Below are 13,813 nucleotides of genomic sequence, written 5' to 3' on the forward strand. Positions count from 1 at the left end.
AAAGTTTTTCTTTATCACTTTCAGTTTATCAACTGAATTGCTTGAGGACAAGCAAAGGTTTAAGCTTGGGGGAGTTGATACGTCTCCGTCGTATCTACTTTTCCAAACACTTTTGCCCTTGTTTTGGACTCTAACTTACATGATTTGAATGGAACTAACCCGGACTGACGCTGTTTTCAGCAGAATTGTCATGGTGTTATTTTTGTGCAGAAATAAAAGTTCTCGGAATGACCTGAAACTTCACGGAGATTATTTTTGGAAATAATAAAAAATACTGGCGAAAGAATCAAGGCCAGGGGGCCCACACCCTGTCCACGAGGGTGGGGGCGCGCCCCCTACCTCGTGGGCCCCCTGGTGTTCCACCGACCTCAACTCCAACTCTATATATTCACGTTCGGGGAGAAAAAAATCAGAGAGAAGGATTCATGGCGTTTTACGATACGGAGCCGCCGCCAAGCCCTAATCTCTCTCGGGAGGGCTGATCTGGAGTCCGTTCGGGGCTCCGGAGAGGGGAATCCGTCGCCGTCGTCATCATCAACCATCCTCCATCACCAATTTCATGATGCTCACCGCCGTGCGTGAGTAATTCCATCGTAGGCTTGCTGGACGGTGATGGGTCGGATGAGATTTATCATGTAATCGAGTTAGTTTTGTTAGGGTTTGGTCCCTAGTATCCACTATGTTCTGAGATTGATGTTGTTATGACTTTGCTATGCTTAATGCTTGTCACTAGGGCCCGAGTGTCATGATTTCAGATCTGAACCTATTATGTTTTCATGAATATATGTGAGTTCTTGATCCTATCTTGCAAGTCTATAGTCACCTATTATGTGTTATGATCCGGCAACCCCGAAGTGACAATAATCGGGACCACTCCCGGTGATGAGTTTGAGGAGTTCATGTATTCACTATGTGTTAATGCTTTGGTCCGGTACTCTATTAAAAGGAGGCCTTAATATCCCTTAGTTTCCAATAGGACCCCACTGCCACGGGAGGGTAGGACAAAAGATGTCATGCAAGTTCTTTCCCATAAGCACGTATGACTATATTCGGAATACATGCCTACATTACATCGATGAACTGGAGCTAGTTCTGTGTCACCCTATGTTATAACTGTTGCATGAATAATCGCATCCGGCATAATTATCCATCACCGATCCAATGCCTATGAGCTTTTCACATATTGTTCTCTGCTTATTTACTTTTCCGTTGCTACTGTTACAATCACTACAAAACTATCGATGTTACTTTTGCCACTGTTACCATTACTTCCATACTACTTTGCTACTAAATACTTTGCTGCAGATACTAAGTTATCCAGGTGTGGTTGAATTGACAACTCAGCTGCTAATACTTGAGAATATTCTTTGGCTCCCCTTGTGTCGAATCAATAAATTTGGGTTGAATACTCTACCCTCGAAAACTATTGCGATCCCCTATACTTGTGGGTTATTAATCTTGTTTAATGCGAGACGGTTATTCATTTAAATCAGAGAATATTGGTTGTTCTATTTATACGAGTAATATCTTTTATGGTCATGCACCCTTAATGAGTGGTCTATTTTTGTTGAATCTTTATTGTAGTTACACACATATTCATAATATTTAAGCCAAAAGATGCAAGGTTAATAATGATAGTGCAACTTATTTGTGGGCACCGCCGTTTAGGTCATATTGGTGTAAAGCGCATGAAGAAACTCCATGCGGATGGGCTTTTGGAATCACTTGATTATGAATCACTTGATGCTTGCGAACCATGCCTCATGGGCAAGATGACTAAGACTCCGTTCTCCGGAATAATGGAGCGAGCAACAGACTTATTGGAAATAATACATATTGATGTATGCGGACCAATGAGGGTTCAGGCTCGCGGCGAGTATCATTATTTTCTGACCTTCACAGATGATTTGAGCAGATATAGTTATATCTACTTGATGAAGCATAAGTTTGAAACATTTGAAAAGTTCAAAGAATTTCAAAGTGAAGTAGAAAATCATCGTAACAAGAAAATAAAGTTTCTACGATCCTGATCGTGGAGGTGAATATTTGAGTTATGAGTTTGCTTTTCATTTGAAACAATGTGGAATAGTTTCGCAACTCACGCCACCTGGAACACCACAGCGTAATGGTGTGTCCGAACGTCGTAACCGTACTTTATTAGATATGGTGCGATCTATGATGTCTCTTACTGATTTACCACTATCGTTTTGGGGTTATGTTTTAGAGATGGTTGCATTCACGTTAAATAGGGCACCATCTAAATCCGTTGAGATGCCATATGAACTGTGGTTTGGCAAGAAACCTAAGTTGTCGTTTCTTAAAGTTTGGGGTTGTGATGCTTATGTGAAAAAGCTTCAAGCTGATAAGCTCGAATCCAAATCGGAGAAATGTGTCTTCATAGGATACCCAAAGGAGACTGTTGGGTACATCTTCTATCACAGATCCGAAGGCAAGATATTCGTTGTTAAGAATGGATCCTTTCTAGAGAAGGAGTTTCTCTCGAAAGAAGTGAGTGGGAGGAAAGTAGAACTTGATGAGGTAATTGTACCTTCTCTCGAATTGGAAAGTAGTTTATCACATAAATCAGTTCCAGTGATTCCTACAACAATAAGTGAGGAAGCTAATGATGATGATCATGAAACTTCAGATCAAGTTACTACCGAACCTCGTAGGTCAACCAGAGCACGATCCGCACCAGAGTGGTACGATAATCCTGTTCTGGAAGTCATGTTACTAGACCATGATGAACCTGCGAACTATGAGGAAGCGATGATGAGCCCAGATTCCGCGAAATGGCTTGAGGCCATGAAATCTGAGATGGGATCCATGTATGAGAACAAAGTGTGGACTTTGGTTGACTTGCTTGATGATCGGCAAGCCATAGAGAATAAATAGATCTTCAAGAAGAAGACCGACGCTGACGGTAATGTTACTGTCTACAAAGCTCGACTTGTTGCGAAAGGTTTTCGACAAGTTCAAGGAGTTGACTATGATGAGACCTTCTCACCCGTAGCGATGCTTAAGTCTGTCCGAATCATGTTAGCGATTGCCGCATTTTATGATTATGAAATTTGGCAAATGGATGTCAAAACTGCATTCCTTAATGGATATCTTAAAGAAGAGTTGTATATGATGCATCCATAAGGTTTTGTCGATCCTAAAGGTGCTAACAAAGTGTGCAAGCTCCAGCGATCCATTTATGGACTGGTGCAAGCCTCTCGGAGTTGGAATATACGCTTTGATACACTACAAGAGATCAAGCCTACTGTGACGAGCTGAAGAACGTCATCGAACATTGATAAACGTCATAGAATACCCATGTGTGACATTTTTCGTGCGTCACAAGCATCGTCACATAATCCCCGTCATAGATTACTCCTAGTGACGGCGCGTGCCCAGAACGTCACTAAATATTTGACTTTCAGTGACGTTTTGTACATTGTCGCCGTATTGGGTGACAAACCAACGTCGGTGGATTTTCCTTGGCCCAATGGACATTGTGTTTCTAAATTGGCCGAGCCCAATAACTTGGCAATTTACATTTTATATCCATTCTCTAGGCCATGGCCAATTGCAGCTCGATATTGTTTGGTACAATAATCAATTTTTATTGGCCTGTTGTTGGGCCATATCCATTTTGCACTAATTATTTTAAATTTATTTATTTTATTTGTATAGTTTCTATGCATTTAATCCATATTTCCATTGTGCAAGTCAGTCGTTCAACACATAATATTTTCGCATCACATGGCAGCCAATTAATCTCGAAACAATGTGCCTATTTCACAGCACACATCATCATCATACTTTTGCTAATAGAACAAAAGATCAGGTTCATAGTCCACATACCACATAAGCCGAAATGACACAAGTTACATAGAAACCTGATAAAACATGCAACATCAATAGACACTAAGTATTCGATTAAAAAATGGGTATTGTCTTGATTTCGAAACATAATTGTATAGCTTTTATCTTCATCAAAGCAAGGAACATTTGTTGATTGCCTCTTCTCCTAATTTAATGAAGGCAGCTGATACGTCTCCAACGTATCTATAATTTTTTATTGTTTCATGTTGTTTTATTATCAATCTTGTATGTTTTATAATCATTTTATAGTTATTTTTATATCATTTTTTGGTACTAACCTATTGACATAGTGCCAAGTGCCAGTTGCTGTTTTTTCCATGTTTTTTACATCGCAGGAAATCAATATCAAACGGAGTCCAAATGCCACGAAACTTCACGATGATTTTTTATGGGCCAAAAGGAAGCAGATGGGCCCTGGTTGCACCTGGGGGGAGTCCCGAGGAGGGGACAACCCACCAGGGTGCGCCAGGAGGCCCTGGCGCGCCCTGGTGGGTTGTGCCCACCTCGGGTGCCCCCCGGACCGCCTCTTTGCTCTATAAATAACCCAATATTCCGGAAACCCTAGAAGCGTCGACGAAATATTCATCCAGCCGCCGCAGAGTCCAGAACCACCAGATCCAATCTAGACACCATCACGGAGGGGTTCACCACTTCCATTGGTGCCTCTCCGATGATGCGTGAGTAATTCTTTGTAGACCTTCAGGTCCGTAGTTAGTAGCTAGATGGTTTTCTCTCTCTCGCTGAATTCTCAATACAATGGTCTCTTGGAGATCCATATGATGTAACTCTTTTGTGGTGTGTTTGTTGGGATTTGATGAACTTCAAGTTTATGATCAGTTATATATTTTTATATCCATGAAAGTTATTTGAGTTTCTTTGATCTCTTATATGCATGATCTCTTATAGCCTCGTATTTCTTCTTTGATATTTGGGTTTTGTTTGGCCAACTTGATCTATTTATCTTGCAATGGGAAGAGGTGCCCGGTAGTGGGTTCGATCTTACGATACTTGATCCCAGTGACAAAAAGGAAACCGACACGTATGTATCATTGCTACTAAGGATAAAAAGACGAGATCTAAATCTACCGCCATATAGATAAACGGATCTTGTCTACATCATGTCATAGTTATTATTCAATTACTCCATTTTTTCATGAACTTAATACACTAGATGCATGCTGGATAGCGGTCGATGTGTGGAGTAATAGTAGTAGATGCAGCCAGGAGTCGGTCTACTAATCTTGGACGTGATGCCCATATAATGATCATTGCCTGGATATCGTCATAATTATTTGAAGTTCTATCAATTGCCCAACAGTAGTTTGTTTATCCATCGTTTGCTATTTTTTTCGAGAGAAACCACTAGTGAAATCTACGGCCCTCGGGTCTTCTTTCTCATATATTTGACTTGCGATCTACTTTTCCTTTGCATTTTTATTCAGATCTATTAAACCAAAAAAATACAAAAATACCCTGCTGCGTTTTATCTTTATTTATTTTATTTGGCGTTCGATCTATCAATCTACTGCAATTTACCTCACGTCTGCTTGCCTATATCTTGAGGCGCCGTACCCCGGAAGTGATTGACAACTCCTTTAACACGTCGGGTTGCGAGGTGTTGTTGTTTGTGTGCAGGTGTTGTTTACGTTGTGTTGCTTGGTTCTCCTACTAGTTCGATACCTTGGTTTCATAACTGAGGGAAATACCTACCATCACTGTGCAACATCATCCCTCCCTCTCCAGGGAAATACCGACGTAGTTGCAGCTACCATCAGCAACTAAAGTCGCTGTAACACTAATTTGTCCATCCCAACTTCTTCCGAGATGACTTGCGTAGCATCCTATCATATGCATATGATTAGAATTTGCAACAAACATATAAACAAATCAATAAGCAGAGGACATGATGTGATTATAACACTAGTAGTGGCTTGCTATCTCGTGCATGTGCAGCTAATATACTGACAGACACATTACAACAATCAGCATATATATTAATCCATGCAGATTTATTGCACATAACTTGTACTTGCGGGCAAGAGCAATTTTGGTTGACTTACTGTAGGAAGACAGAGAAACAGAGAGAGGACGTAAGCGATCTCACCGCTACCGGTTAGGGCGGTGGTTTCAGATTACGCTTGATCCTAGCAAGCACGTCTACTCCACGTGCAAGACAACCAACATTGGCTGATGAGGGGCTAATCACCTAGGGAACAACACAAACACGTCGCCGATGCAACACTTTGACACACGGACCACAATGCAGAACTGTGTCCTGTGTGGATTGTAACTAACCAAAAGTTTGGAAAGGCATAGATGTGGATGAAGCTGGCTATAGTCATTGCTGCCATGCGCTGCAGGATCCGGCTGGATGGAGTATGGGGAGTGACGCATTGTTCTTCCTGCACAGAGGAACGACGTTAGATCGAGATCATGTGAATCGGAGGCAAGACAAACCAGGGGCAGCGGGAAAGAGGGCTTAGAGCAACTTTAACGGGGCGACCCAAACGGACGCGCGCTTTGTCCGTTTTTTTGTTCGTTTGGGTCGGCCAGACGGACGTGCGCGTCCGCATTTTAAAATGGGTCGGCTTGATCGCCCAACAGGAAGGCCGACCCAAATGTGCCGACATGGGAAAAGAAAACAAGTTACACGAAATAAACATAATTAAACATAAAATGGCCGGTCAAACGCCGGCCAAAGTCCACCTAAATCTAGTAAACATTAAATAAAACATTAAAAAAGTCTGCGTCCGCCTGCTGCCACCCCGCACGCTGCCCTAGACGTCGTCGGCCTTGCCCTTGCCCTTACCGTCGATGCCGCGTCGTCGGTGAGGTCGATGAAGACCGGAGCAGGGCCAGCCCACCCGAACGTCGCCTGGTACGCTGTCAGGGCAGCCTCCTCCGGCGTCTGTTGGGGCGGCGGCATTGCGGCCAGCCGCGCGCGCTCCTCCTCCTCCTCCTCCTCGAGCCGGAGCGCCTCCGCATCACGTTGGAGCATGGGCTCGTAGCGCATCTGCTCCTCGCCGTCGGCCTGCTCCTGGCGAAGCCAGTGCTCCTTCCAGCGCTCGAGGTGGGCCTCCTCCTGCTCCGGCGTCGCGGCGAAGTGGACGGGAGGCGCGCTCACCCACTCGCGGTACTGGCCCGTCCACGAGTAGGCCTCCTCCGGCCAAGTGGGTGGAGGCGGGGAGCGCTTACGCGTCGGCTCCGGCTCCGGCTTGGGCTGGACGGGCGGCGACGGTGGCGGTGGCGGCACAAAGAGCGGGTTGTGGACGGAGTCCCCCGCCGCCGACAGGGCAAGGGCTTGCTCCAGCCCATCCCAGTGCGCGTCCTTCTCGAGGCGGCTAGCCTCCAACGCGTGCTGCATGGCCTCCTCGAGGGCGGCTTGGTACTCCGCCTCCGCCTCCATGTCCTCCGGGTCTACCTGTGGGGGCGGCGGTGGGAATGGCGGCGGGACGACGTCGACACCCGAGCGCCGTTGCTCCTCGTGTTCGAGGGCGAACCACGCCTCCCAGTTGGGGGAGTCGGCGGCGTACTCTGGCAGCCGACGCTGCTCCGGCGTGAGCTGCGCGCGGCGCCTGCGCACCTCGTCGTCGTGCGACCGCTGGCTACGCGGAACCGCCGGCACCGGGATCCGCTGCGGATCCAGATGCCAATGGTGCGGCACCGTGACATCGGGGGTACAGCAGTGGTTGCCTGTACTCCCAGTGCCACCGCGCTTGGTGCACCGGGATGTGCAGACGCCGGCGACCAGGGCGGAAACGCGGCGCCGCTGGAGGAGGAGGGGGGAAGGGGAGCACGGGAGGACGAGGCGCCGGGGGTGCCCTTGCCCTTGCCCTTGCCATTGCTGCTGCCGAAGAGGCCCATGGGCGCGCTAGGGTTTGCGGTCGCCGGCGAGGAAGCAAAGGGAGTGGTGGGGGGCCAGATATGGACGGGAGAAGTGGATGAGGCCGACCCCGCCGCACGCATGGTTAAAAAAGGACGCTTCCACTGGCTGACGCGTGGGCCTGCTGTCCGTGGTCGTCATAAATAAGACGACCGGTGATGGTTGGGTGGCCGCGAGGTGGGAACGCGGCGGACGGCGATGAGACGTGCGGCGCGTCCGCTTCGCGTGCGTGCCGACGCATTCCAGGCGTAATTTTGGACCGGAAATGGGTCGGCACGGACGCCAGGCAGATACGATTTGAGTTTGGGTCGGCGCGTTGGGCCTCCATTTTTGTCTGCGCCGATTCAAATGGATGCGGGCGGACGAAATGGATCGCCTCATTGAAATTGCTAGAGATGAAGAAAACACGGCGGCGCCGGATCGCCGATGCCTCATATTTTTCTGCTGCTACTCAACTCATGACTGACACGTCGTACCATGACTGAGATAAAGGGACAAGCGGATCTGAAAAGGTAGATAGTGTGGCGGCTTCGTTGTTCAACACAGCCAGATCCGTGCGCCGTGAAGAGTTGAGGTGTTGGTGGCGTCAAGTGCCATGCGGTCTGGTCGGGCGGCAATCGCATCCCCAGCGGTCAGATCGATTGTGAGCTTGAAGGGAAGAAGATGAACTCCCTGTCGGTGGCCTTCGCAACGTGTAGGAGCGGACGAGTTTGAGGCGCTGGAGGGAAGGAGTGACAGTCGGGAGAGGTGGCCAGATGCCGCTCGCAGCTGAGGATGACGCCAGTGGTGCCAGATCGAGATCCCAACATGGTGGCGGCGGCGCTAACCAGAAGCTAAAATAGCGATTTGGTTTGTGCTAGTAAAATACTGAAGAGTCGTGCGATCGTGGGAGATATTTGTGAATTTTTTTTTAGAACTGGGAGATATATGTGCTAGGAGAACGTGTCACTGGTATGGCTGGCCCATGTAGATTTCATGTCCTGCCTCTTTTTGCTTTGAAATTTTGTTCTCACGTCTCCATACTTTTGCTAGGTTGCAAAAAATGAATCCTTTGTCACGGTCAATTAATATTTCGCCGAAAATAATTTGTTCAATATTTTATTATTTAACCAATGTCATTTATAAATTATAGACGTATCTTAGTCATAGTTAAGGGAAAAAAAAACTGGACCGGTGACCGAACATGTGAGACTGTCGGTTCAGATATTTACTCGCAAGACCGTTGGATCACTTGTTGTCTTGTTCCATTCCTGGAAGGTTTTAAGTGCGCGTGGTGCGGTCGCTGAATGAAAAAATAAACATAACCGGGATGAAAAGGAGAAAACAAAGAAAAGAAGAAACAAAAATACCGATAGGAAACTTGAAAAATGAAAAGAAAATAGTTTTCATCCCTGAAAAGTTCCAACAACGGTCGGTCCTAATCCCTCGATTTTGTCGCGCCTCCCAGTTAAGCACGTGCCCAACCGTGCTTCAGTTGCTAGCAGCGCTACCCACCATCGACATCAGTCCCTGGATGCCCCCCTTTTCTGGTTTGAAGTGTGCGTTAATCAGCCGACCATGCAATCGTTGTAGGCGATCAACACGTTAACACTCATAGAGAGCAGTATATATCATTTGTGAAATACCCATAGCGACCTCGAACAAGTGATCGCCCACAACGCTCCGCAGTGGGTCAACCCAATTATTCATTTTTTCTGTAGCGCTGGTTTTTTTTTAGTTTTCCTTCCTGTTTTTCTATTTCCCTTTTTCAGTTTGTTTCGTCGGATTTTTTTTTAATTTTCTGTATTCCTTCATTGGGTTTCCTTGTTTTCCTTTGTTTTTAGCACTAGTATACTTTCTTCAATACACATTATATCTTTTTCATATACTGTGGAACATTTCTTTGATACATGTTGAACATTTTTAAAATACATGTTAAACATTTTGCAAATACACAGTGAAATTTTTTTAAGGCACAAAACATTTCTCCAAACTACGTGAACATTTTTCTACATTGTATAATTTTTTGAATAACATCACAAACTTATTTTTGAAAGGCGTGAACATTTTTGTAAAATGCAACATACATTTTTTAATGATATCAATTTTTTAAAGTTCTGTAAACATTTATTTATACATAACGTAACATTTATCAAATGAGGGATGCACCTTTTAAGAAAATTAATTTTACAAATATATAATGTAATATATTTTTGTAATATTTTCGAAATATAAACAAAAGGGAAAAAGGAAAATAAAAAAAGACCGAACCTAGAACTACCTGGGCCGGCCCAGTGTACGCTCGCATGAAGCGATTGACAAGCAAGCGAAGCAGGGACAGACTCTTGGAGACATTCCCTGTTGGACTGCAACATGGCAAAATCTGTATGGGCACTTCGAGATGATGACACCACCATACCTCTGATTGCTGATGAAACAACTGGTGCTAAATTATGGTTGTTTGGCCTGAGCAACTCTCTTGGAAGTGAACAGTTCGTGCAAGTTCTTGTAACACTTTAGGCCATATGGTGGGCCAGGCGGAAGGCCATACATGAGCAAGAATTTCAGAGTCCGTTATCCACCCATATGTTCATACAGAGATATATAGAGGATCTGAATATGTTGGCTACAAGCAAACCAGCGGCTGCACCTTTTGCTGGGGTGAATAGACTTGATCGTTGGATCCCACCTCCAGTAGGAACAACCAAGATTAACGCAGATGGGGCGGTGTCCAAATCTGCAAACAAGGGTGCCGTTGGTGTTATTTGCCGGGATGACCAAGGGCTATTCAAGAGGGCTTCAACGGTAGTTTTCGAAGGAGTGACGGACCCGGCCACTCTCGAGGCCTATGCATGCCGAGAAGCCCTGGTTCTTGCTGAAGATCTCGGTTTACGCAAGCTTAAGATAGCTTCAGACTGTCTGACAGTCATCAATGATCTTCATGCACCCATCCAGATGGGAGGCTACTGTATGGTTTTGAGGGAGATTCAAAACCGACGTACACAGTTTCAGGCTAGTGAATTTAGCCACGAACAGCGCACATGTAATAAGGAGGCACACCGCATAGCTAGATATGCGACTACTTTACATCCTGGGCGCCATCTTTGGCTGCTCGAGCCACGTGTTGGCCTTTGTATTCCTACCAACATTTCTACTTAAATAAAGGGCGCTGTTTGTCTCAAAAAAAAAGCAAGCGAAGCATTCTCTCTAAAAAAAGGGTAGGAGCGGCCCTTGTCTGTTCCTAACTTGGTGCGCTGATCTAACTGAGTTGATCGCTGTGGCGAGCTGGTATCTATGATGGCGAAGAAGGCAATTTGTGCGACAGGAAGAGGTTCAGTCTCCTGTTCGATCAAGCCAGTCTATCCGTGCACTTTGTCTGAATTTGTTGAGAGCAGCGAGCAAACCTGCAGCAACCCCTCGTCAGAACCTATGGAGAAAACCGATGCTGGGACAACTTATTCTTAATGTTGATGCTGCGTTCTCAGAAGAGGAGAATACAAGTGCTTGCGGGGCAATTATAAGAGATAGCAGCGGTGTTTGTGGGCGCGGCAACGGCTATACTCGAGCACGTGGCAGATGTGGTGTCAGCGGAAGTAGCCGCACTTGTGGAGGGACTCAAGTTAGCCAGTTCTGTTGGTGCCAACTCTATCTTGGTACAGATGGATAATTTAGTCATTGTGGAAGCAATTCAAAAGAATACTGGCCATTCAATGATCGCTGCTCCTATTTTTGACGTCTGCCGAACTCTTCTTCACGACTTCGGAAAGGCTTTATTAGAGCATTGTAACCGTGAATCTAATATGGTAGCTCATGCGCTAGCTCATAATGGACGTGTGGATCCACCAAACTTGTGGTTGGACGCATCTCCCGACTTTATTTCTGGACTTTTAGCGGACGATGTAAGCGTTTGTTTAAATTAATAAAGCTAGCTAGGAAGGCCTTTTCTTTTAAAAAAAACTTGGTGCGCTGTGCACACGAGCCACACAGATCGCTATTTCCAATTTATCAAAAAACAAAAGGTCGCAGTTTCAAAAAAAAAAAAGGTCGCTATTTCCAGTACTTACATCTCTTAAGTCCCCCACAAAAATAAAAGGCACTGCATCTTTTAGTTTTTCCAGATCGAGTCACACAGGCAACCGTAAGATACTAACCTGCTGCTAGTCTCAAGAACATGATACATAGCGTATTTTAGCACAAGACAAGTCAGCATCGGAACTTTAGCCTATTGTCAAGGCCGTAAGTGGAGACCATCGTGGTCGGGGAAGTCGAACTCCATGTGCCAAACTGTTCCTATCCACTCTCGTATTTCCTTATTTCTATTTTTAAGATTTGAAATAGAACAAAACATCAACTCACAATAAGTATTTACTGAGCCACTACCTATTTATATGAAACAGAACAAAAATATTACAATGCTCAACAGCCTTTGAAAAAACTATGGTGGGTCCCGATGCCAACATTGAGTGTGGGTCCCATTGCTCAATAACCCATGAACCATCTATGGCAGGTCCCATTGCTAGACGTTACATGCCAAAAAATGATTGTCGCACATTCGTAATATTTGATGACTCTAATAGGCTCATCATGAAATTTACCAAAATGTCATAAAAATTGACAGCTAGTTGCGCTCAATGGCCGAGGCGGTTCAATGACGTCCATCGTCACCGATTTGCGGTAATCAATGACGCCACCTATGAAAACATCACACATTAGTTATTTTTGTGACGTTGTCCACCACCGTCACAAGGATTTACGTCACAGTATCTCAATTTTGTTGTAGTGATAGTGTGATCAAAGCATATGGTTTTATACAGACTTTTGGAGAAGTCTGTATTTACAAAAAAGTGAGTGGGAGCTCTGTAGCATTTCTAATATTAGATGTGGATGACATATTTTTGACTGGAAATAATACAGAATTTCTGGATAGCATAAAAGGATACTTGAATAAGAATTTTTCAATGAAAGACCTCGGTGAAGCTGTTTATATATTGGGCATCAAGATCTATAGAGATAGATCAAGACGCATCAAGATCTATAGAGATAGATCAAGACGCTTGATACGTCTCCAACGTATCTATAATTTTTGATTGTTCCATGCTATTATATTATCTGTTTTGGATGTTTAATGGGCTTTAATAGCTCTTTTATATTATTTTTGGGACTAACCTATTAACCGAAGGCCCAGTGCCAGTTTCTGTTTTTTTGTGCCTATTTTAGAGTTTTGCAGAAAAGGAATACCAAACGGAATAAAACCTTCGTGATGATCTTTTTTGGACCGAAAGCAAACCAGAAGACTGGGAGTTGAAGTCTGGAACGCCATGAGGCGGCCACGAGGCAGGAGGGCGCGCCCCCACCCTCGTGGGCCCCTCATAGCTCCACCGACGTACTTCTTTCGCCTATATATACTCTTATACCCTAAAAACATCAGGGGGAGCCACGAAACCACTTTTCCACCGCCGCAACCTTCTGTACCCGTGAGATCCCATCTTGGGGCCTTTTCCGGTGATCTGCCGGAGGGGGAATCGATCACGGAGGGCTTCTACATCAACACCATAGCCTCTCCGATGAAGCGCGAATAGTTCACCACAGACCTTCGGGTCCATAGTTATTAGCTAGGCGGCTTCTTCTTTCTCTTTGATTCTCAATACAAAGTTCTCCTCGATGTTCTTGGAGATCTATTCGATGTAATACTCTTTTGCGGTGCGTTTGCCGAGATCCGATGAATTGTGGATTTATGAACAAGATTATCTATGAATATTATTTGGTTCATCTCTGAATTCTTATATGCATGATTTGATATCTTTGCAAGTCTCTTCGAATTATCGATTTAGTTTAGCCTACTAGATTGATCTTTCTTGCAATGGGAGAAGTGCTTAGCTTTGGGTTCAATCTTGCGGTGTCCTTTCCTAGTGATAGTAGGGGCAGCAAGGCACGTATTGTATTGTTGCCATCGAGGATAAAAAGATTGGGTTTATATCATATTGTTTGAGTTTATCCCTCTACATCATGTCATCTTGCTTAATGTGTTACTCTGTTCTTATGAACTTAATACTCTAGATGCATGCTGGATAACGGTCGATG

Source organism: Triticum aestivum, chromosome 3D (assembly GCF_018294505.1).
Source record: "Triticum aestivum cultivar Chinese Spring chromosome 3D, IWGSC CS RefSeq v2.1, whole genome shotgun sequence".
NCBI lineage: Eukaryota > Viridiplantae > Streptophyta > Magnoliopsida > Poales > Poaceae > Triticum > Triticum aestivum.